Source organism: Lampris incognitus, chromosome 19 (assembly GCF_029633865.1).
Source record: "Lampris incognitus isolate fLamInc1 chromosome 19, fLamInc1.hap2, whole genome shotgun sequence".
In the NCBI taxonomy this organism is placed as follows: Eukaryota; Metazoa; Chordata; class Actinopteri; order Lampriformes; family Lampridae; genus Lampris; species Lampris incognitus.
Genome location: NC_079229.1, coordinates 5,547,885 through 5,572,523, shown reverse-complemented (window position 1 = coordinate 5,572,523; position 24,639 = coordinate 5,547,885). Strand labels below are relative to the sequence as shown.

The window sequence follows — 24,639 nt, the reverse complement described above, 5'->3', positions numbered from 1 at the left end:
ACACACCAGCAAATCAAACCGTGTTGAAAAAAGACAGAAGAGCCACTTAAAGGCAAGCCAAGACCAACTCGAAGACTCGTCCACGGTGAGCTGGAGTGATGGAACTTCAACTTTCCAACGTCAGTGTTTTGCTGTGTATACCAGAGTAATGGAGTGAAAAGCACTCAGTTTTAAACAAGGGGGAGGGATCGCCACAAAATTTTAATAATTCTCCCTCCCATTAAAAGAAAATAAATAATGCTGTCCGGGTAGCGTAGCGGTCTGTTCTGTTGCCTACCAACATTGGGATCTCCGCTTCGAATCCCCGTGTTACCTCCGGCTTGTTCGGGCGTCCCTACAGACACAATTGGCTGTGTCTGCGGGTGGGAAGCCGGATGTGGGTGTGTGTCCTGGTCGCTGCACTAGCGCCTCCTCTGGTCGGCCGGGGCGCCTGTTGGGAGGGAGGGGGAACTGGGGGGAATAGCGTGATCCTCCCACGTGCTACACCCTCCCGGCGAAACTCCTCACTGTCAGGTGAAAAGAAGCAGCTGGCGACTCCACATGTATCGGAGGAGGCATGTGGTAGTCTGCAGCCCTCCCCGGCTCGGCAGAGGCAGTGGAGCAGTGATCAGGACGGCTCGGAGGAGTGGGGTAATTGGCCGGGTACAATTGGGGAGAAAAAGGGGGGGAACATTCAAAAAAAAAAAAAAAAAAAAAAACCAAACAAACAAAAGAAATAAAAGAAAGCACATACGGAAGGTTTTGCCTAAAGCTTGCATTTAGAACAAACAACACAAACTGAGGATGGGAGCCTATGAATGAACTAAAAAAAATGAACTGAAACATAATTGAACCAAACAACAAATATATAAATGCTATTTACCATTATGTTGACTTCAGTTTTAGGTTATTATATTAGCTAGGTTTCTTAGAGCCATATAAACAACTACATTAAAGAGCTGATAAGGCTGAGCTGAGGTTGCAACCTACATGACATGGGACAGCTATTCACTGCTAACAGAATTACACCTATGTGCAGTTTGCATCGACTCGAGGTTAGAAGGAAGGGAGGAGGAAGCCGATAGGTCAGTGAAGGTATAACTTCATTATACATGTGATTGACTGGCATACTCTGAACAGACTCTGCCATCACTTACAGTCCATCAAGCTGCCAGCTTGTTGGTTCATTAGTGCTAAAGTCAGGGCACATGGCCCATCACCCATGAGCAGCTACCTTATGCCAATCATGGATAGCATGGGATCACTGTGAGGCTATGAGTGGATGTCTGGATTCACACCGACAAAATGGATAAATCTGCACAGCTTGGAGACAGACATTTTTCAGCACTCACTTGACCGGTGTGGCTGAAGAATTGTTCAAAATCCTAAGATGGCCATACTACATTTTTATAATACATGCGAGGGTGAGTCAAAGTGTGGCAGCTGCCTTCAGTCAGAGGAAACTTTTGCCTTTGTGAGCATGTGAGCTTATGTTTGATACAGTATTCACAGTTCAGCACAGGGATGGCATTGTTCAGAACGTCTAAACATATGGGAAAAGGCGTGCAATTGGCTAAGCAACATTATCCACACATATTAGGTGGCCATGAAATCTTCTGAGAAAAGTCAGTGATACGCAAATGGTACACAAAAAAAAGGAAGTTGCATCTCAGGCTTTATTTATACCCATCGGCCAAATCATTAAAACCACCTGACTGATATTGTGTAGGCCCCCCTCGTGCTGCCAAAACAGCTATGACCTATCGAGGCATTGACTCCACAAGACCTCTGAAGGTGTACTCCGGTATCTGGCACCAAGACGTTAGCAACAGATCCTTTAAGTCCTGTAAGTGGTGAGGTGGGGCCTCCATAGATCGGCCTTATTTTTCCAGCACACCCCACAGATGCTCGATCGGATTGACATCTGGAGAATTTGGAGGCCAAGGCAACACCTTGAACTCGTTGTCATGTTCCTCAAACCATTCCTGAAAATGTTTTGCAGTGTGGCAGGCTGCATTATCCTGCTAAAAGGGGTCACTGCCATCAGGGAATGCCATTACCATGAAGGGTTGTACCTGGTCTGCAACGATGTTTAGGGAGGCGGTATGTGTCAAAGTAGCATCCACATGAATGCTAAGACCCAAGGTTTCAAAGCAGAACATTGCCTAGAGCATCACACTGCCTCCACCGGCTTGCCTTCTTCCCATAGCGAATCCGGTTGCCATCTCTTCCCCAGGTAAACAATGCACATGCACTCGGCCGTCCACATGATGTAAAAGAAAATGTGACTCATCAGACCAAATGACCTTCTTCCACTGCTCCATTGTCCAATTCTGATGCTCACGTGCCCATTGTAGGCGCTTTCGGCGGTGGACAGGGGTCAGCATGGGCACTCGGACCGGTCTGCAGCTGCACAACTGCATATGCAGCAAACTGCGATACACTTTGTTCTGACACCTGTCTATCATAGCCAGCATTAACTTTTTCAGCAATGTGAGCTACAGTAGCTTTTCTGTGGCATCGGAGCAGATGGGCTAGCCTTTGCTCCCTATGTGCATCAGTGAGCCCTCGGGCGCCCGTGACCCTGTCACCGGCTCATTGCTTGTCCTTCCTTGGACCCCTTTTGGTAGTACTGACCACTGCATACCTATAAGACCTGCTGTTTTTGGAGATGGTCTGACCCAGTCATCTAGCCATCACAATCTGGCCCTTGTCAAAGTCACTCAGATCCTTCCTTACGCATGCCCATTTTTCCTGCATCCAACACATCAACTTCAAGAACTGACTGTCCACTTGCTGCCTAATATATCCCACCCCTTGACAGGTGCCATTGTAATGAGATCATCAATGTTATTCACTGACCTGTCAGTGGTTTTAATGTTTTGGCTTACTGGTATATAATGAGATAGTTTTCCATGTACCAAGCCATCTATGAATTGTTTATGACTAAAACAATGGGAGGTTGAGAATTTCACTGCAACTAAAAACAGAGGATACGCCTGGAAAAGAGGATGAGGGTCAGGTAGTGAACTGCAGCACCTAAAAAGTTATTGTGCTACTCCTGACAATTACATTGTGCTTAGGTCTCCCCTTGCATAGGGGTAGTAAACATCCCTGCCTCTGTCTCATTCACTCACACAGATACACACACATATACACACATTCATACACACACAAACACACACGCACATGGGAGTATCTGCACTTGTCTCTGTGATGACAGGCCAGCCCTGCCTGTGTGAACTCAGCACTTCTCACTTCATTACAGCTTTTCATCTCCATTATGGCCTGACTGACTCACAGGTCTAAATGAAGGGTCAGATTATGACATCGCCAAGGCCATGCAAAGTGGCCACTAATCTGTGCCAATTACTCTCCAATATCTCAATGCTAATTGTCACATCAATACACAGCAAAACTGTGCGAGTCATTTTTTTTTTAATAAGCAAAAACAACATTCAATTTTTTTTTTGTTTTTACGTTAAATCAGTTTGATTGGGAATCAAAGGACATTTTTTTACCTCCTCAATCCCCTCTGGAAACTACAGAGCCCCTTAAAGGCAACAATGGGTTCAAGTTCAACTTAATTATCATGCGTATTGGAATACAATTGAATTCTTGATGCTTTGGCTCTCTCTGCCTTAACACAAAGGACACAAGGGCACACCATCCCTACACCAGAACTACATAGATTATGTACACAGAATTCTTACATTATATACACAATAACGCAACAAGGCATATGGATATGCATATGGGTGTGTCAGCTGTTCAGCAACCTGACTGCCTGTGGAAAGAAACTATTACTGAGACTGGTGGTGTGTGACTTGATGCGCCGGTAGTGTTTTTTTTAGATGGAAGTAGCAAGAACAGAACATGAGCAGGGTGGCTGGTGGGTGTCCTTAATGGTTTTATGAAATGTTTTTGGCTTTCCTTTTGCAGCGAGCGGTGTAAATATTATGAAGTTGTGGTAGTTCCATGCCAATGATTTTTGCTGCCGTCTTTACAGTCCTTTGAAGCCGTCTGCAGTCCTCAGCTGTCAGGCTGCCAAACCACACTGTGATACTGCCTGTCAAGACACTCTCCATGGTGCTATGATAAAAGTTCATGAGAGTTTTGGTACTCATACCACATTTCTTGAGACGCCTCAGAAAATAAAGTCTCTGCTGTGCCTTCTTGAGGAGACAGTTGACGTTAAGAGACCACGTGAGGGTGTCTGATGTGTAAACCGAGAAATCGGAAACTGTCCACAATTTCAACAGATAACCTATTGATAGAAATAGGAATGTGATCTCCTCTGATCTTTCTAAAGTCAACAAGGACTGCTTTTGTCTTATTGACATTTAGAGAGAGGTTGCCATCACGGCACTGTATGGTTAAATAAGCCACTTCCCTCCTATAGGCCCTCTGATCACTGCCACTTGTTAGTCCAAACGCCGTGGCGTCATCTGCAAATTTAATAATGCTGTTGTCATATTTCGCAACACGGTTGTGTGTTAACAGACTGTACAACAGGGGACTGAGACAGCAGCCTTGAGGTGCGCCTGTTCTAAGAACTAATGTGTATGTTTTACCTGTTCTCACAGTCTGGGGCCTGTCTGTCAGGAAATCAACTAGCCAATTACAGACAAGAGTTGCCCAGACCAAGATCTCCGAGTTTCAACACCAGTTTGGATGGTGAAATTGTATTAAAAGCAGAAGTGTAATAAATAAACAACATTCTGTCATGGGAATTTTTCTTTTCAAGGTGTCCTAAAGCAGTATGCAGAGCAAGTGAGACAGCATCATCTACAGATCTGTTGGTACAGTAGGCAAACTGTAACGGGTCAAAGGTAACAGGACTGTTACATTTTATACTATATGGTATAACCAATCTTTCCAGGCACTTCATAATAACAGAGGTCCAAGCAACAGGTCGGTAATCATTAAGGGGAAAGAAAAGTGTTTAAACCAAGGTGGTTTCCTTAAAACACAGTGGATCCACACACAATGACAATCACGGGCTAAATTTTACTCTGAATACTCTTGCGTTTCCTCGTTACACTTTTGCATTCCCTCGCAATACTCTGAACAAGGTCGATAAAGCCTTAATTCTCTGATGTTAGTCACGGATAAAAGTCTTCGAATGTCTGTTCAAGCCACGGACAGAAGTTATTATGAATGCTGCAGAGTGAGATATCTCCCCCCCCCCCCCCCAGAGCCAGGACACCACTCTGCAATTCGCATGTTGTTATGATGAACAGATGACAATGTTACACTATAAACTAATCAGACAAATTAATAAATACAAAAAAATAATGTGCTTTGCTTAATGTTAGGTAGCAGCTGACATCAATTACAGGCTAAAAATAAGAAAATTTTTATGCATCAGCTGAGTAAAAACTGTAGTCTTACCCAGACAGGACAGAGAACCTGCATGAAAAAGAATGTCTGGAGCATAAAGCTAACAGCAACAATATTTTAATAGGTGCAACAAAAATAAACTAACGTTTTGACATACAGATGGGTGACAAAGGAAAAGCCAACACCAAATGTCTTAGTAAGGTGTTGGGTCAGCACAAGCCTCCAGAACAGCATCAGTGGTTCTTGTCATAGATCCTCCAAGTCTCTGAACTCTACTGGAGGGATGGAACACCATTCCTCCATAAGTTATTCCATCATTTGGTGTTTTGATGGTGGTGGTGGTAGAGAACACTGTCTAACACAGTGTTTCTCAACCCAGTCCTCAAGGAACCCCTATCCTGCAGATTTTCATTGTAACCCTGCATAGGTAGCCCTGCTTGTACTTACTCGACCAATCATCTCGCAGCACTTAATTATGCAAGGTGTGCAACATCTGACAAAATTCATTGCTGATTGGTTGAATAACTACAAACAGGTACCTATTCAGGGTTGCAAAGAAAATATGCAGGATAGGGGTTCCTCGAGGACTGGGTTGAGAAACACTGGTCTAACATGTCAGTCCAAAATATCCCATAGATGTTCAACTGGATTGAGATCTGGTGACTGAACGCCATAGCATATGATTTACATCATTTTCATACTCATCAAACCAAACAGTGACCCCCTCATGCCCTGTGGACGGGGGCAATGTCATCCTGGAAGAGACCCTCCCATCACGGCAGAAATGTTTCATCGTAGGAGAAAAGGGATCACTCAGAATAACTTTGCATTGATTTGCAGTGGACCCAATCCATGCCAGGAAAATGCCCCCCACAGTATAACAGAGCCTCCGGACCCCTCACTGTAGGGGTCAAGTATTCAGGCATGTACTGTTCTCATGGTGTATGCCACACACGCACTTGCCCACTTGTTGAGAATATGGTGAAGAATGACTCATCTGACCATATCACTATTTTTCCACATCTCTGTAGACCAGTGCTTACGGTTTTTGCACCACTGAACTCTCAAAAGTGCATTTGTCTTTGTAATGAGGGGTTTAGGCACTGCAATCCTACAATAATATCCCTCTCTATGTAGTTGTCGACAGACTGTTCCTGCTGATGGAGCCTGATCTCGTCCTGCACTGACATTCTCAGTCACCTGAGAAAGAGTTGCTCTTCCGTTTGTCCTTACATATCACACTAATGCACGACCATCACGGTAATTGAATGTGCGCTTGGGAGCGAGGGATCTTTCTCACTGTAGCTGCTGGTGGGAAACCAAACAGAGGGAACTGAAGAAAACGACTGAGCCGCTAACAGACGCCTTAACAAGAAGACCACGTTTTTGACACACGACAAGAAAAGGAGCCGCTGGTGGATTTGTCGGTTGTTTTGTCTACACATCCCCGAGGCTCCTGCTGCTGTGCTTGAATTGTTCTAATAAATTCTTTTGTTGAAGTAAGTCATCGTCCTGCATGTTTTGTGACAGTATTCACTGGAGCCATCCTCCGCTAACTTAAGTACTCCAATTGGTCTAACAATGACTATTCCATCAACTTGAATGGTTCAATTATGAGTATTCTCCCCCCCACTCCTTTTTCTCCCCAATTGTACTTGGTCAATTACCCTATTTTCCAAGCTGCTCCACCCCTTCTGCCAATCTGGGGAGGGCTGCAGACTACCACGTTTCCTCCGATACATGTGGAGTCACCAGCCGCTTCTTTTCACCTGACAGTGAGTAGTTTTGCCAGGGGGATGTAGCACATGGGAGGATCCCGCTATTCCTCCCAGTTCCCCCTCCCCAGGTGCCCCGACCGACCAGAGGAGGCGCTAGTGCAGCTACCAGGACATATACCCACACCCGGCTTCCCACCCGCAGACACAGCCAATTGTGCCTGCAGGGACGCCCGACCAAGCCGGAGGTAACAAAGGGATTCGACCCGCCGATCCCCGTGTAGGTAGGCAACGGAATAGACTGCTATGCTACCTGGATGCCTCCAATCATAACTATTGAACACCAAAATTACTGGCCAATAATTTTATGAGACTGATTCATGAGTGATTTTCTGACACTGATTTAATGAGACTAATTTGATTATTCCATCAGTGTTAGTAGTTCAATTATAAAATATTAAACACTAAAATTAATGCTTAGTAAATTTATGAGACTGATTAACCCTACTGCACTCACAGCACTGTAGTGCTGCAGAAATGCACTGGCCAACAAATCTTGTTCTCCAGATGTAAGAAAACACACTCCTTTGGTACAGACCTTAACAAATGTCACATCATCATGATTCTAAGTTTGTTTGTTTTTTTAGTGAAAATTAAAATTGTGATGCAAAAATGATCATTCCCACTAACAGTGCGTCATATCGCAATGGTAATATTTGTCAAAATAACCGCAATATGATTTTTTTCAAACCACATCCTGCAGCCCTAGTTTACACTCTGGATTTTCTTTTTCCTCCAATAGAATTTGCCCTCAATTAAGTTCAAGGTGAAACGCAGACTATTTCAGTAGGCATTGATGAACAATTTCTAAAAGGTACACCACCAGTCACTGTACTCAGTAAAGCCTGACATGGCCTTAAACCCCTGGAGTTGCTTCTTGGGTAGGAAAACCTCACGTTGTCAGTTGCCGCTTGCCTTGTAGCTCCATTTCAATTAACTCCATCTTCGGTGTCGTCCGGCTCATACAAGTACAGTTGTAAAGTATGCTCTGCCAAAATATGAAATACATCTTCATCCATCTTCAAGCCCTTTCTGCATATTAACAAGATCTAAATAGAGTCTGTAGGCGAACATGTATGGTTAGCAACTCCTCCTAGGTTTAAGTTGGACTGCCACCCTCTGTACCTTCTTCCCTTCCCTCTGAGGCACTAGCGAAAATAAAGGAAGCGAAACAGCTTGTATTTCTCATTAGACTGAAATCCCTGCCAATGATGTCAGTAGCTAAATTTTTAACCTATCTACAATGCTCCCCGGGACAGAGCATGAGTAGGCAGAAATGGTGCCATCCAATAGTGAGCATTACTGAGGACCAATATGTGGAAATAAACTTGAAAAATTGCAAAGTCTCACTTTAAAATTTGGGGGCATAACATAGCATGGAAAAACAAATTTTTGCCATATGACAACAGGATGTCTCCAGCGTATGTGGGTAACATACCGAGTTTCAGTGTGTGTAGCATCAACTGTTAGGACAAAACAGCTAGAGACAAACTGCCACACAATCACTAGCCAATTTATAAATATTAAAGACACACAAGTAAACTAACTACACATTGTGTGTGTGTGTGTGTGTGTGTGTGTGTGTGTGTGTGTGTGTGTGTGTGTGTGTGTGTGTGTGTGTGCGGCATATGCACATGCAGAAACACATCAAAGTTTGAAAACTCAATTGACTTTGAGAGCAGTGGCTGCAGCTGAGGTGATCGGATGCGTTTGTACTTGCTCATATCTTAGGTGACACAGGAGCAGGCTCTCCTGGCCTCAGCTGGAGCCACCCAGTCTGGTCTGGTAGGAATGCAGAGACAACAAGGTGCTGCGGCTGCTGCGCAGACTGCCTCTAGTTAAGGCTTCTTTAAGTACAACTCAAGACGATTAAACCTGTTCAACACTCTGCAACCACACTTACAGAAGAAAGCAAAAGCAATCCTGTGAAGTGGTGATGCTCATGCAATCACCAAGATACTTGCATATTGATCGCGATACTTAAAACTATTAACTGGTCAGAGGGCAGGCGGTGTCTGATAAAGCGTCTGCCACCTGAACAGTTCTAGCCTTGATAATGTGGTGTAGGCTTTGAGGATCGTATTCTGGATGCCATATGTGGGTTCTAACCCCTGCATGTACCTGTCTTCCATTCCCCGAAAGATATCCATATAATGTGCCTTTTCTATGGTCCCCTTTAGCCTAGTCTCTCCCTGCTCTCTAATTGTCAAAATTAACGACAGTCACACAACACTATAACCTATAACTGCTTTGCAGTCAACTTTATGCTGCATATGCCTGAAGAACCAATTTGGTCTTTCACAGCTCAGGAGAGCATGACCTTAATACTGCCACTGTGAAGTCTTCAGTTCCCTTTTATGTAATGTATGATAAACATTTATACACCCGTGGATTTAAATGGCACTTAAATTGGCACCAAATGGCAAATGCCTCGTTATACATTATTAGTGCAACTGTTTATTCATTGTCAGTTTGCATAGTCTTGTAGTACCAGTACGTTTCTTAAGATCCTCTTCACTAGCCTGTTAATAATAATAGTTCGACTACTTCTAGACAGTTTTCTCAACTGAGGTTTCGCTCTCTTAACCACATAAAGGGAGCACGGCTGTGTGCACAGTGCCGGGGGGAGACTGGTGGTGGGGGGGGTCCTCTCAAGGAGTGAATCACCCATTCCAGTCATACTATTAAAAAAAAATCCCTCACTCTTCACTGGAGCCTAATGGCCAAGGGGGTGAGGGCATGTGCCAGTGTGCCATTCCTGTAATCATGTGGGTTAGCAGGGCTTTGGTTGCAGAGACACACCCAGTGCTTATGGGGCCCACAGTGTGCCAGGCGTGACTGTGCGTTAAACTGCTTGTTTGCATCAAAAGCTATCGGGAAAGCGTTTGAAGTCTCCTGCACTATAATAATGAGAGCCCCTCCAGAGTGCCAAACCACTGAGGGGCACTGAACAATGTCTCACTGGTTTCTAGGCTGTCCTCAGATGGCTCGATTGAAAAATGAGCTGGGTGAGAGACCGAGAAGGAGAATGCACCTATACCACTGCTGCAGCCGGGACAGATTGCACCGTGGGCCTTTGTATTTCCACAAAGTAGAGAGAGACAGTGACAAGAGCTTAAACTCGGGGTACGGAGGATTCACTTCTCAATTTACGGTTCAATATTTGCACGGGTGAGAAGGCGTGCTGGGGAGCTAAAGCACACAGAGGCATGTTGGGACTACGTCAGACAGTATTAAAGACAAACACATGTAATTGAAAACATTACTGATTTTCAATGGGTTGTGTGTATGTGAACCCTCTGGCCCAACTGCTTCTTTTGCCTTGAACCAGATGCTGTGATATTACCTCTGGGTCAAGACAGAAGCAGGTGGAGAGGGTTGGGGGGGGGGGGCTGAAAAGACGGGAAATGAGGAACTCTGTAGAGTCAAACTCAAGAAAATCTTCAGTGTTTTTAACAAGACTTTACTGTCTGATATGTAGCTCTGGACATACAGAAGAGTCTGAGGGATTGCAGAGGGATGTGGGAAAAACAAACAAACAAACAGGAGGAGTAAGTAAGAGCACATCTTTTACATGCTGGTTTCATTTCATCTTTATGCAGCGGGGTTGCCATGACAGGAAGTGAAGCGATGACACAAAACAAGGCTCCTTCAGACTACTGACATACACCCAGAGGGGCCCTTTCGAAATCACACATACACTCACACACATACAAACAAACACAACAAACACATCAACTTGCATGCACACACAGACACGAGCGCCTCACTTGCCACCCAATTCCACTGAAGAGCTCATCCACTCCAGATTCACTGCAAGGTAATGGCTTTAAAGTGCCAGATTGCAACCAAGAGCCAGTCCCCCCATTTACCGAAAGCTGATCATGCTCATGAATCTTTAACACTGGCAAGTCACTTCAGGGTGTCGCAGGAAGGGGAGGGGAGGGATGTCCGTATAATAAAGACATTAAGCTGGGGAGGAGGAGGAATGGAAGAGGTGTGGAGCGCTTAGCTCGTGCTGATGGAGGGATGCAGTGAGAGGAAGAAGGAGCTGGGTGTGTGTGTGTGTGTGGGGGGGTCTGGTAGAGTCAAGGGATGTCAAAATTGATTAACTGGTATAAATAAATGCCTCTCTACAGCAATCCGGTCACCAATTCATCTGTGGCTGAAAGCGGGGCTGGAGGGGAGACGTCTTGGGGAAAATCAGATTATCATGTGAGATTAAATATCTTGCGCTTGATCTTATAAATGTGTTACCTTATATCAGTGTCAGGTGTGATTGACGGTCTCCTCTACAACATGGGAGTATACACAGAGACAGCACAACAGATGGCTGACATACATTCACTTCAACTGTCACCTCCATGATTGATACTATCAGAAAACGCTGTGCTGACGAGTCGCCCTGACGACAAACAATTTCAATCGAGGACTATCGACAATTCAAAGCAACACCACCGTGCCGCAAGAAGACAAGACACTTGAAGTGGAAAGGCTCGTTTTCAGGCCTTCATCCCCGAGACGTGAAAGCTGCGGACCGAGAAAACTGTTGAATGCGGCCATCGTTTTCAGAAAACAGGTTGGACCTAGGGGCTAATAGGTTCTCTGGAAGAAAAAAAAAAAAGGAGGCCAAAAACATGAGGGAGGGAGTGGAAGAGGAGGCCAGGCAGACTGGCCAGCTCATAGCAGCAGCTGTGCTAGTCGTGGTAGCTGGACTTAAAACCAAAATACTGCTCAAATCTCTGAACCCTGACCTACAAACAGAAGACAGGAGATAAAGCAAGATTCTCACTCTGTGCGGCTCATCAAATGGGAGGGTTACAATGCCTGGATCAGACTCGTATCAAAGCCGCTCCACCACCGCTTCCCTGTCTCCTATTAAAAAAGGTTTAAAATACATTTCTGGCGCAGAGCATATCTTTGTTTATGTCGATAGGGTGGGGTCAAAAATTGATTAAGCTAGTCCTGAGTTCAGGAGTTATCTTAATCCATGCGACTACCCCTTGTTGTCTACTGTTATCATTTACAGGGGAAGTCTGTGGCAATAGCCAGTCCTCTGGTTAAAACCCCCCACTCACTGTTTGATATCGCCGACGATGAGGCTGTCTGAGACAACATTTCCATGATGGTAATCTGTCTTGGGTAAGTCAGTGTGACAGGGTTATAGACAGCTGACAGTGATGTTGTAGGGCGCCGACCAAGTTCTAGCAGTGTCCGAAAATGTCGAATGGCGATGACACCATCCTGGTGATTGACCAATAGAGGCATGGCAGAAAATGACGACATCCTCGCGATTGTCATAAACAGAACATCCTATAAATGAAACAAACAAAAGGATCACACTGCCCCGTACTCCCTCTGTGTGTGTGTGTGTGTGTCTTGCCATCAGGAAATCAATGAAAGTCATTTGATAATCTAGAATACCAGTGTGCAGACAGTTACGCGAGAAATATCTGGAGATATTAACCATTTCAAGCGAACTTTGGAGAACTGCCAATCCATGTTGTCTCTTCTTCTTTGGTTTCTCTCGAGGCAAAAGAAAAATGCTGTGCATTAGTGCAGGTGTATTTTCTTTCACGAGATCATTTTGAATGTCCCCAGGACAGAGTTGCCTTTTTTTTTTGTGTGGTGGTCACAGTCGACTTGCTGGCAGCTGAAGTAGTTCGTCGGTGTTTGTACAATATGACAGTGATCCCACTTCAGCTCGTCAAGTGTGACAAGGGGGTTGTACCAAGATTTCACTCTTTTTCCCGTTGTACAGTGTGACACACACTTAACATGCAAGACAGCACTGTTGCTGTGCAAATGGAGAACTGGCTGCGGCTGTGCCTCTTACCTTGGCTTCAGTCCAGAGAGTCCCTCAGGGCATCGCTGCAAGACAGCAATGCTGGGAAACCTTTAAGCATCGTCCACTTCACCCTGCAAGAGAAGAGGGACAACAAAAACTCATCACGGAGTGCATCGATGGGTCACAGAGTTAACACCACCGAGTGATTTACGCTGCCGCTCTGATCAGTGAGGCTGCGCCGCAAACGCAAGCACGAACACACAAACGGAGGACACCAACGTTGTGATAGCGTCTAAAATAGTGGCACGTTCCAAAAAAGAAAGAAAGATAGAAAACATGTCTACTTTGTTTGGTATGGCAATTTGAACGAACAATTTCTACAAGGCATCATTTGTCGGGCTCCAAATATTCATGGAAGCTGTTGTCATACAGTGCAGAAATGTACAACAAAAGAAAGGAGAGAACAATTTCAAAATGACACATTGTCAAAGCAGGCTGTTTGAAACACAGAATACAATTAAAACACTCACACGGTTATTAAATAGCTAGTCGTCGACAACTTCAGCAGGGTGCAAGGTTAGAACTAGTTTGCTTGAGCCAGTTTCATGACCAAGGGCTCATCAGCTGGCAGAGGGGCCGAGGGCAAGCGGTCAAATTTGGCGCACGCTTTTTTGCGATAGGTTAACACACAGCTGTAAGTGAGGCATCTAAAGGGTTTAGTCAATCCCCCTGTGGGACCTCACAGCCTTATTACAACCTGGAACACACAGGGCCTTTTTAATCATGACACACAATTAATTAGACAGGAGGAAAGGGCTTCAATTCAAAGCCATAATCCCGTTCAGATAATTAGAAAATGCAACTTGTCGCTTGAGAAAGAACTCTGCTAGGCCATTTAGGAGAGAGAGAGAGAGAGAGAGAGAGAGAGAGAGAGAGAGAGAGAGAGAGAGAGAGAGAGAAAAGCGAGCGACAAATGGTAATGAAGGAAGAGCTCGCCCTGCACCTAAAGTAGCCTAGTGGAAGGAGAGCCAGCTAGTCCCCCCCCCCCCTCCTCTGAGGGGATTTCTCCCAAATATCTGCCAAACAAGCCAGCTGAGGAATGTGCTCACGTGATGTCATGTGGTGACGTAACTGGAGAATGACTCCCCTTCTAAACCCCGCTCAAGTTCATAGCTCGTGAGCCATGTGGAAAGGCGATATTCAGCCCTTTGGGGTGATCGACACACCACACACCCAAACAGCTTGTGCTGCTGGGAGATTCTGAACTGTTTCAAGTTTTTTTTTTTTTAAAAGTCAGATACTCCCAACAGGTATTTCTTTCCACTTCTACTGTAAGCACCTTCCAACAAAAAAAAAAAAAGAGAGAAAAAAAACCAACCCTCTCAGCGGAAAACATCCGAGATATGAATATGGTTTGAATGCTTTTAACGAAACTTGCAAATTAGTAAAATTGTACAGCCCGGTGTTTCTCAACTCCAGCTTCCTCTTTGCATTTGCTCAACCCCGCCCCCCCGCCCCTTGTTCTCATCCTCTGTAGGAATTTCCTCTGAGCATTAATGCTCTGTCACATGCTCGGCCTCTGCCCTGCACCCCCGCCGCCCCCCATTCACTGAACACTGTGACTGACAGAGCAGCGCATGGTACGACAATGACACCGTGGAAATCGGTGGAACTATTTTTTTTAAGAGGCACAATTCTCCGAATTCTGAGAATGAAATGTGTGTGTGTGTGTGTGTGTGTGTGTGGGGGGGGGTTCTCCTAAATTGTGTTCACGGCCATTTCTGGAGGAGAGAATTAATTAAAAAGCTTAACATCAGCATCTGGACGAATGCCCACCCGGCTAAGTAATTTTCAGTCCCAGGCAACCATATATTCTCAACAAAGAGCCTGACGGAGGACTAGAAGTCTTCTGTCTAGGTTCTTTTCTATCACTCTGCTGGTTTGGTTGAAAATGACCGATGGTGATCATGAACTGATATAATCTGTGGTTAATTCACCGGGGCAAACTTGTTTCTCTTAGGTGGGAATTATTTAGCCTCTCAATCTGTGTTGATCTGTAAAACAATTAAGGAGTCCAACAAAACAAGTACAAAATAATGTTTTGCTCTTATTGTGTTATGCGTTGTTATTTCAGAATCCTCTTAAAGAAGAAGTATTACAGAGGACTGCCAGCTATCAGGGTATATCTCTACCTGTAGTTTTAATTATCACAATGCCGCCTGGCTGGCTGAGCACTGCTGGTGGGATCTCTGGACTGTGGTAATGGGTAAATAAACTGTCTATATTGACTGCATGGCTGGCTACAAGTGAGTCAACATAGCACTCAAAACTGTCAGTTCTCTGCAGCTGGCCTAGAACCGAGCTGGACTTCGTCGCATATTTAGACAAGTTAAACTTTGCCAAAGTCACTCCAACGTTTCACAATTAATGTTGCAATTTAGTGTTGTGACCCCAAAAAAAACAGGAGCACACATCAAGTTACATAGAAATAGGCATGCAAACATGCATGCAAGCGTGCAGCGAAGAACTCTCCAGGGAAAGGCACCGTTCCTTTTGTCTTGAAGAGTGCTCTGCCCTTTAAGGGCTATTCTGCTTGGCACAGACAAAGGAGTGTTGAATAACACATTGGTGTAATCTATCCGACAGCACACACAGCCCTGCCAAGTCTGTGAGCCAGCTTTACTGGCTACATTAACAAAGACCAAGGTTACCCCAAACCTCGGTAGGGTCCAATCTGGGGGGGGGGGGGCGTCTCAAGTTGAAATACAAAAACAACTCAAAACTCAACAATCTTCTTTGGTTGACTTACTGAACATGCATGTAAATGTATAGTTGTGTCTGTAAGCGTATGCGGACAGAAGCGCATTACACAGACAGCCAAATTCCCATATCACCTACGTTTCATGCCTGAAACAGGATCACGGGTATACCTAAATGACCAATACAATCTCTGCCCGGACATCTGTTGGCAATTAGGAGGTCAGAGTTCAGAGGATAAAAGTTCAAGCTCCCACTGAAGGGAGAGAGCCAGCCAATTAAAATGTAGCTCCGCTTAAGAGCTGTTGTCCGTTTTATTCCGAGTGTGGTGTGAAACCCCAGAGTCCCCATAATCTTTACGACAAACAACTCGATATCGCCCAAAAGAGTGTGAAACAAAAAACTGCCTGAGAAACGAAAGAAGAAGAAAAAAAGTGCTTGTGACAAAGAAAACGGTGCTGGCGACGACTACAAACAGCAGTTCTGGGTTCACACAGCTGCAAATGTGATACACACTCCTTGTAAGCTTTTGAGCATTGCTCTATGACCTTTGAACACATTTCAGATGTTTGTGTGCGTGCATGCGTGTGTGTATGTGTATGTGTGGCTTGTCTCCTGTCATCAGTGTTTAGAAGAGACGTGATCAGGGTAGGTGACCAGGAGGACTGCCTAAAGTCAGGGCTTGGGAGCCGTTGCAATCTGCTACTTTCTCTCTCAAGCTGGTGATGAACTCCGGTGTGAAAAGGATTTGTCACCTAGGCTTGACTAACAACGCTAACGAGTCGGGCAGCCAATCAGTCAGGGATAAGATGGAACACGGGGGTAGACGTTTTACACTGTAGAAATTGATCATAATGGCCAGGTCACGGGAAGGCTAAATACCAATGGAGCCCCTGCCGGCTGCCTTTCGAATGGCCTACTAATGCCCTCCCGATTCAATAAGAAGCCGAGCTGATATCTGACCTAATGACAACGCTTGATGTGTTCTGCTCCAGACAGGTCACACCACAGCTTAGCTAACATCCTGCCCCTAACCAATAATCAATAGGCTTTGTTCCACCTTGGGAGCACTGTGAAGGAACAATTACACATGTGAGGTGCTCCAAATCATAGGATTACTGGCCTAACAGCTCTCTGAGCTATCCCAGCATCTGCCTAATCTGAAATGGAATGATGGGAGTAATGAGGCATTACGCCCTGGTCAGATAAAAAGGGAATGGTGATGGCCTAGAAAGTAAAGAAATCGGTTTGTGACTGGTTCAAATCCCTACACTGGTGGTGGTGGGGGGGGGGAGCATAAATTGGCCAACAGTTTTCTTTTCAAGGCACTTGGCCTCGTACCACGCCAGCAGACGGTATGCGACTGTGGTTAGTCTGTGCAACTTTGTAAATACTATGAAAGGAACATGTAAACAAATAAGCAAGTTCAGAAAAATAAATATGCCCTGGATATACTGCGGTATCCCCCCCCCTTTTTTTTTTTTAAATCAAGATTATTTACTTTTATTTCCCTCTGATCACACGCCAGCGAATATCAATACTTTCTGATGCAGTTGCCTCATTGCTTTTCTCAACCGCACGCCAAGTGGCCTTACACCTGTTGCTCAAACAGCAACAGCCAAGTTCTTCAGCTGTGACCACAGAGAGAGTAAACACAAATGTAATGTGACCGTAATGAGGCCGATGTGTCGTAAACGGCGAGTCATAAGACCTGATAAAGCGAACGTGTATGTTCAACTGAGAGCTAAATAGGCGTGAAAAATCGGTAGTAAGGGTGTGTGCGCATGTGAGCACAAGCTTTCGAAAGAGGAAAACAGAAAGACTCGTGCGGGAAGTCATAACCTGCACTGTGCCTTTAAGATAATGTGGCGCTCATCTCATTTACACCCACACAATTTACACTTTTCTGTATTGCTTCATCATGACTAAGTGTATTCATTAAGGGAAGTGATTTTTACAGCCGTTTTCTTTTTTTTTCTCCCTCCTCCATTTAAACTGGTCTTTTAAATCTGTTCTTGGATTGCCCACTCAGCCAGCACCTGTAACAAGCCTACCCATCCCGGAAGAGGGATCCCTCCTCCGAGGCTCTTCCTCATGATTCTCCCATGCTTTTTTCACTGAAAAGGATTTTTTCTGTGAATCCCCCACCCCCATTCAAATCAAGGATCTAAAGATAGTGTTATCCGTTGTCATCTACTTTACCAATGTCTTACATACATACCTAAGTCTTAGCTTACCTACTTTACCTCCTATGTCTAACCCTAACCCCATTAACATTGACACCGGGAATGTAAAGCTCAGGGGCTGTAACTTGACTTAAGACGTTGCTTTGCTCCTTCAGTCCCATTCCTTCGCCTGTTAAATTGCATAGGCGGGTCTTTTAGCAGGCCTAGTATGGCTTCCTGGTCTTACAAACAAGCCACTGAGTTTACAAAGGAAAGCCGAGTCAGAAAGAGGGACTAGACACCCTACTTACCAATTTAGAGATTAGTGTAATGCAGAAAACATGGACAAAACAAAGAATGGAGACCCCCCCCCCCCCACCAGCCCACAAAAAAAAAAAAAAAAAACGGATTTAGGATATAAACACAGAAGTATGAGGAATTCGGAGATTACAAAATTTGTGAGTACATTAGGAATTTCATGTAATTTGTTCTTAGACCATTTGCCGATCCACCTCGCAGGAACCCTTCCGTGCTCCTGTGTCTCTATGTCGAAATCTATGCATCCCAGCATGCACAAGTCAGTAAAAGCACATGGGCTTATTGAATGGAATGGGGGGGGGGGGAGTGAAGCGAAAAAATCCAACTGGCTTTGGGGGAAAATGAAGTGGATTTAACAGGGCACTACCATTTGCAACCTCACGTGACACACCGGCCACCGGAGCACCTGACAAAGTGTCAAGGCCTGCTGAACTGCATCCTCACGGACTCAAGAGCTTTGGAAAAACTCAAACCAACCAACAGCTGATCCAAGTGTCCCTACGGTCTTCCAAATCGAAACAATCCTTCAAGTAACGATCGTTCATTATCTAAATATACTACCTTTTTTTTAACTGACAACTTAGCTAAGGTGGAGAGAGAGACCGACGTCTTCATTCCTTCATCCCCTCGCCTTGCTCTCCAACAGGTCAGGTTAAAAGAGCATTGCCCCCTTTATGTGTCTTTACATTAAGCCCGCGTCAGCCAACATGGACAGCTGGAGCCGTATCATTAGAGCAGCATCGTTAAGTCTCACGCCGTCCTCTCATCTCCCCACGACTGTGCGCCTTTATTTTGTGCTCCGCTACCAGATGAGATGTGAGGCGGGTTTGTTTTGACGGCCCACATCCTCAGGTGCCAAAACCACAGATCTCTGGAGCACAGGGATGAATGGAGGCACATTAGCATGTAAACACACAAGCAGCAAAACAAACACGCGAGGGCTGGCTCACACACACGCACGCACACGCTCACGAAAAAGAATTATAGGTAAGCTGGGAGTGTCATTTGTGCACAACAAATTAAGCCTTATCATTTAAATATGTTTTGCAGTTCTGAAACACAAACAAACCAGCACTGACATGGAACCTGAACACCGTGACAACATTTGATGCTGCGCTTGCACAAATGAACATCACTACTATTACCTCAATACCAGTGTAACCTATTTTTCTGGACTTGCCTGTTAGCGATTTTAAGTTCCTGTTATAAGCTGTTGCCACAGTATATGCCTTGAGCTCTTATTTTGAAGGCTGAAGAGAGAGCGGAAGTGCTGTACGCAGTGTTGTTGCTGTGGAGTTCGGTTGGGGGAAGAATCCAAATAAAGTGGTCCTCGTGTGAAAGTGGAACCGCCGTATTTGTTATTTTATAGTTTCATACATACAGTATAGGCGACATCTACAAACCCTCGGTTTACATTGGTGGCAGCGGTGGGATACGGAAGTGTGCAGATCCTCAGAAGTCTCTTCGGAGCGCGGGAATAACAAAGCGCGAGGCCGCGCTTCCGGGAGAGGGTGACGACTGTAAACTACTAATAAGACACATTAGCCCCTAGCTAACGGGTCTGACCCTTTAGCCGAGCGGTTAGTGATGTCGCCTTGTGGTGCAGCACACCCCGTATCGAATCCCGCACCGGGCAAGAAAATAACCGGTTACACCACTGTTATTCAGTTAGCTAGCTAGCTAACCATTTATCCAAGTGAACAGTCATCCATGTGTATCTGTTATACACAACTAAGTAAATATCATTTAATGTTTGGGAGATAAGTGTAAAAAGGGGACAAGTGGGGAAAGATAACCCTTTCCCTCCCCTCACTTTTGCGTGTTAAATGTTCTTGCGGGGACTAGCGCTGAAACGATTAGTCGATTAATCAATTACTCAATCAACGGGAAACGTACGGTTTACAATTTTGATAGATTAACCGTTTGAGTCATTCATCCGCTAAAAATACCAAACGTTTGTCGTTGCATTTTCATAAATGCTGATGTTTTCTTGCCTTCCTATGATTTGTATCATTACAAAATGAATACTTGAGGTTTTGTTGGCTGTTGGTCAGACCAAGGAAACTGTTTTAAGACATCACTTTGGACCTCAGAAACGTAAGCTGGGCATTGATCAGTATTTGACTTTTAACAGACTAAACAAGCAAACAAACAATAATCGATAAGCTCAATTATGAAAATAATCATTGGTTGCAGCCCAAGTGGAGACGACAGCTCCATGAGCGGGGGGTAAGAATTAGACTGGGAAGTAGTTGGCAAAGCTAGGCAAACAGGAAAAGATGGAGAAACAATCAAGTCATCGCTCTGGGAGAAGTCACAGACTAACAAATCAGTTTGAAATGGTTTGTTTTCTGGATGCATCACAATAACAGACATAAGAAATAAATGCATCCTCTGTTGTTCATCACTACCTCCTAGTTTTTGCAACCACCAAATGAGCAACAATTAGGGAGCGCAAGTCCCATCAATATGGACGGTTTGCAATTTATGGCTAACTTTAAACATTATAACCAAGACAATTAGCTTATCGATCATGATGTACTGGTACTGAATATACATTCTCAGCATTTCTGACAGGTTTGCAGTTTGCTGTAGGAGATGGATTTGACTGCCCATCACTTGTTTATTTGTTTTCAGTTATTCTCAGTTGTGTCTAACTAATGTATACTTTGGCTACATGGTTATTATCATTTTATTTGGCAAGCTCTGTATCTCATGTGCATCTCAGAGAAAGCCTCGGACTGAAGTTTCTCATTCTTCTCGCTTAAGACACTGACGCTAACAAAGCTAGTTATAAATTTGCTTTTAAGACCCTCCCCTTTACATGGCTCCTGATTCAGCATGACTGAACAATAGCTACAGCTGATGGGTGTCTGTTTAATCTCTTCTTAAGTGTGGAAATTAGGAATCAGATAAACAAACATACTACAAGTCAGCTGGCCCTGTCACAAGGTAGCCAGATTATGCGACTATGGTTGTGGATGAGCGTGATTAGTTATTTACTCATGGTTTTCAATCACATGGATCGAAAACAGTAGCCATCTAGTGAAATATTAAGCCCTACTGCAAGTAGTCTATCTGTAAGTCTGAGGAACAGAACGATAAATCAGGCAAAGCCCATATAACATGTCGCTGAAGGAACACTGCTGAGTCAGCAGGGAGAGACAAAAAGAGAGGGACAAAAAGAGAGAGACAGAGAGCGAGAGACTTTATTTCAGTCTCACCTGTTATCACGCTGTTCAGAATTTGACCCTCTGTGCACTGAGAAGCTCTAAATGGAATCCACACATTCCTCTGGCTTTACGTTGAGCGTGAGATCCACCGCTGTTCCCACCATGATAATAATAATAATAATGGATTACATTTATATAGCGCTTTATCTAGACACCCAAGGCGCTTCACATCGAAGGGTTGGGGGGGGGGGGATCACCTCAACCACCACCAAAGCTACAAACTACCTGAGCCCAACATGGCAAAGCTGTGTTGCATGGTGCATTGGTACTGGTTTATAGAACCATATTATTTTAATTTCAAAATAGAGGTTCTATACTAGATTTCCTCAGGGCTGATAGGAGCTGCATATTTTCAGGCCACCCACCAACTACAGCGAGCAGCTTGCTCAATCCAAGAGTGGGCATGGGGCCAATCACATGCTAGCACCCTTGCTAGCACCACAAATGAATAGTGGCAGAGGAGAAAGAGTAACTGAGAAGCAAATCTCCACATTTCAGTGTATTTCATAAACCCATGCATTACTACATCCTGCCAGCTGTAACAATTTAGTTGACCATACTATTACTTTGAAACTGATCTCCTTTTTATTGTACTACTCGTTGTTTTATGGCTTTTGTGAAGCATGTTGTAAATTCTCCTTCCAGATAAGTGCAATGTAAAGTTTATGCAATGTAGGTTCTATGAACTTATAATATAGTACTGTTTGTGTTTTTCAAATGAGTGATAACTGGCTAGCTAAGTGGAAGAGTTCTTCTCAATTAGAAGTAGAAATAAGCCTGTATACCCAAATCAGAAGACCAATAGAATAATCTACATCCACACACAGCACAACAAAAAAGAGCTGCGGACACATTGTCATATACAGTCATGACCTCTTTGCCTCCTTGATGCAAATCTGCCTGGATAAGGGCACCTTCTCAGCAATGAGAAATGGACAACACAATGTCATCTGGCCTGGGGAGATCAATATTCGCTTTACTGTGGCCGACCTATGTAAGTGGAGGAGCCTGGGCTGTCGTAATCACTGGATTGCCTTTGGTTGTAAGACTGGTGAGTGTCGAACATGAGGCAAGCCTTGGTGTGATGGAATAATAATTTGGTTTTTTAAAAGGGGTTACCCCTTTCAAGCTCTACATCCTCCAACAACTAATTCAAGTACTTCAATAAATAGCAAGAGTGTCACTGGGATAGGGAAGTAACGGGTGCAAAATTAAACTAAAGGTATCAATAATCAAAATACAGTAACTGACCTTTTGCAAAGTACCGCCCCAGAATGGTTCTTGACCAATCCTACCTTAGCAAAGGTTTCTATGCGAAGGAGGTCTGTAAAGCTTTCAAAAGACAGCAAAATGCTGAAACGGTGTGCCTATGGTAGCTGCAAATTGGATACTAAGTATCCAAAAAGTTTGGAGGGGGATGTAGTTTTCTTTCCCATCCCAAAACCCAAAATACAAGAAAAGCAATGTCGGCAAAGGATTAAGCAGTGTGGCGGACACAGCCAGCTTAATAGTACAGCCAAACATCAACAAAAATACCTTCGTCTGCTCCAAGGCAAGCTTGCTACTAGCTATTATTGATAGCTAATATAGCCAACGTATTATTACTGTTACTTTTACCCACACAATGATTATTACCATTATCAACAAATCAACCTATTACTGACTAGCAAAATAACATTAAGGTACCTGATGAACATAAGTGGCTTAGTCTGTGGCCAGAGATACCCAACTTAGCGATAGTTACCCCACTAACATAATTTTGTTATCCTAGTCACAGATTAGCTAGGTTCCATTTCTCATTTCAGAACAACTCGCGGGGAGGTTCGGCTGGGCATTGGGACAGTCTCTGGCCAGTCTTCCCTACCCATATCCAGCCTATTTTAAACTTTTCTCCCCCTCTGTGAGCTCCAGGCAGGGACGAGCTGTTCGGCAAAGTCAACCCACCCGTGGACGCCTCTCAGCGGCCTTATTTCATCGAAAATCTTGGTCCTGGTTCGGAGGGAAAAAAAAATTGTGGGGCGGTTCCCCGGCCCTGCAGCAAGTCCCCGGCCGCCCCTGGAGCCCATACGGAACGCCTGAAATAGCCTGGATAAAAGAACATCACGGTGTACCCCGGCCAGAGTCAACACTATAATACCATGATGTTGACAATGGATTATGAAAGATTCCAAAAATAGCTGAAATATTTAACCTACCCTACAGTGCAAGAATAAAATTAGTCCACAATGTTATTTTGGGCATGTTTCAGAATTAGTTGATGGAGTTTCAGATTCTTTAATTGCGACCGGTAAGCTAAACACTTAACTACAGTCGCACCCAGCGCCCCGGAGTCGGAGTCAAAGCAAGTCAGTGTTAATTTCAATACTGTGAATGTATTCCTCCGCCACATACTGTAACTCCTTCTGCCTTGTACGGGATGATATTAAGGATGAATTACTCCTAGATTCATCACTTAATTTCCCTGGGAATGCACTGATTTCTTCCTTCATGTTTTGGTGTTTTCCAGCTACTTCCTGGATGGTTCTGAAAAGCTTGACGGGCATAGCAACAGTAACTAAGGGGGCTGAACTTTGCGAAAGGTCAATTTACCAAATATTTTTGGTAATGTATAACAACAACAAAAAAATGTCACCGCCATGGGACTATCTCCTAATGAATGCTCAGCAGTTTAGCTCGAATAATGTCCTTCATTAATATCCTCCCCTTCCTTATGTCAAGCAGTTTATTTTGACAACTCCAGAACAAGTAGTGGGCTTGGCCAGCATGAAGTTGAACACGTTTACACTGCTATAAACAGCTGTAAACCCATTTTTGATGGAGGATCTTGAGTCAGCCACATGGCACAAGATCCCTGCAAGGAGAGTGGAATTGGGAACAAGAGCTTCTCCACCCCTTCCTCTTTTAGGCCCATGCCCTGCAAGCTCTCCTCCAACCATCGATTCTATGCTTTCCGTCAGCCAAAGCTCATCTCCTTTTTATCCTCCTCTCCATCCTCTGTTGTGAGAACCCAGCCATTACCCCACAGCTCATCCCTCACGCCCACCCAGGACCTGTCACACTGCTGTTTCCATGACAACACAAACGCAGAGGCAGCAGGGTGAGATGCCCAGTGAGACAAGGCTAACAGATAGGAGGGGGAGGGTTTAAATACTTTGTGCGTCATGAGAAGAACACAGTGTGGGTCATGAACAATGTGCAATGGACAGATAACACATAACAACAAAGCCAGGTTCGTTACATCTACACAAGACTAGAAGCATCACAGACTCTTGCGTATAGAG

General features: G+C 44.5%; 1 protein-coding gene across 1 annotated transcript in view; it reads right to left on the bottom strand.

Moving 5' to 3' along the window:
• Nucleotides 1–24,639, bottom strand: part of ncoa2 (nuclear receptor coactivator 2) — an 85,429-nt gene that overhangs the window by 56,178 nt on the left and 4,612 nt on the right. The window contains exon 2 of the mRNA XM_056299402.1: nt 12,934–13,016. The gene's annotated coding sequence lies outside the window, so the exon portion shown is untranslated. The remainder of the gene's footprint in view (nt 1–12,933; nt 13,017–24,639) is intronic.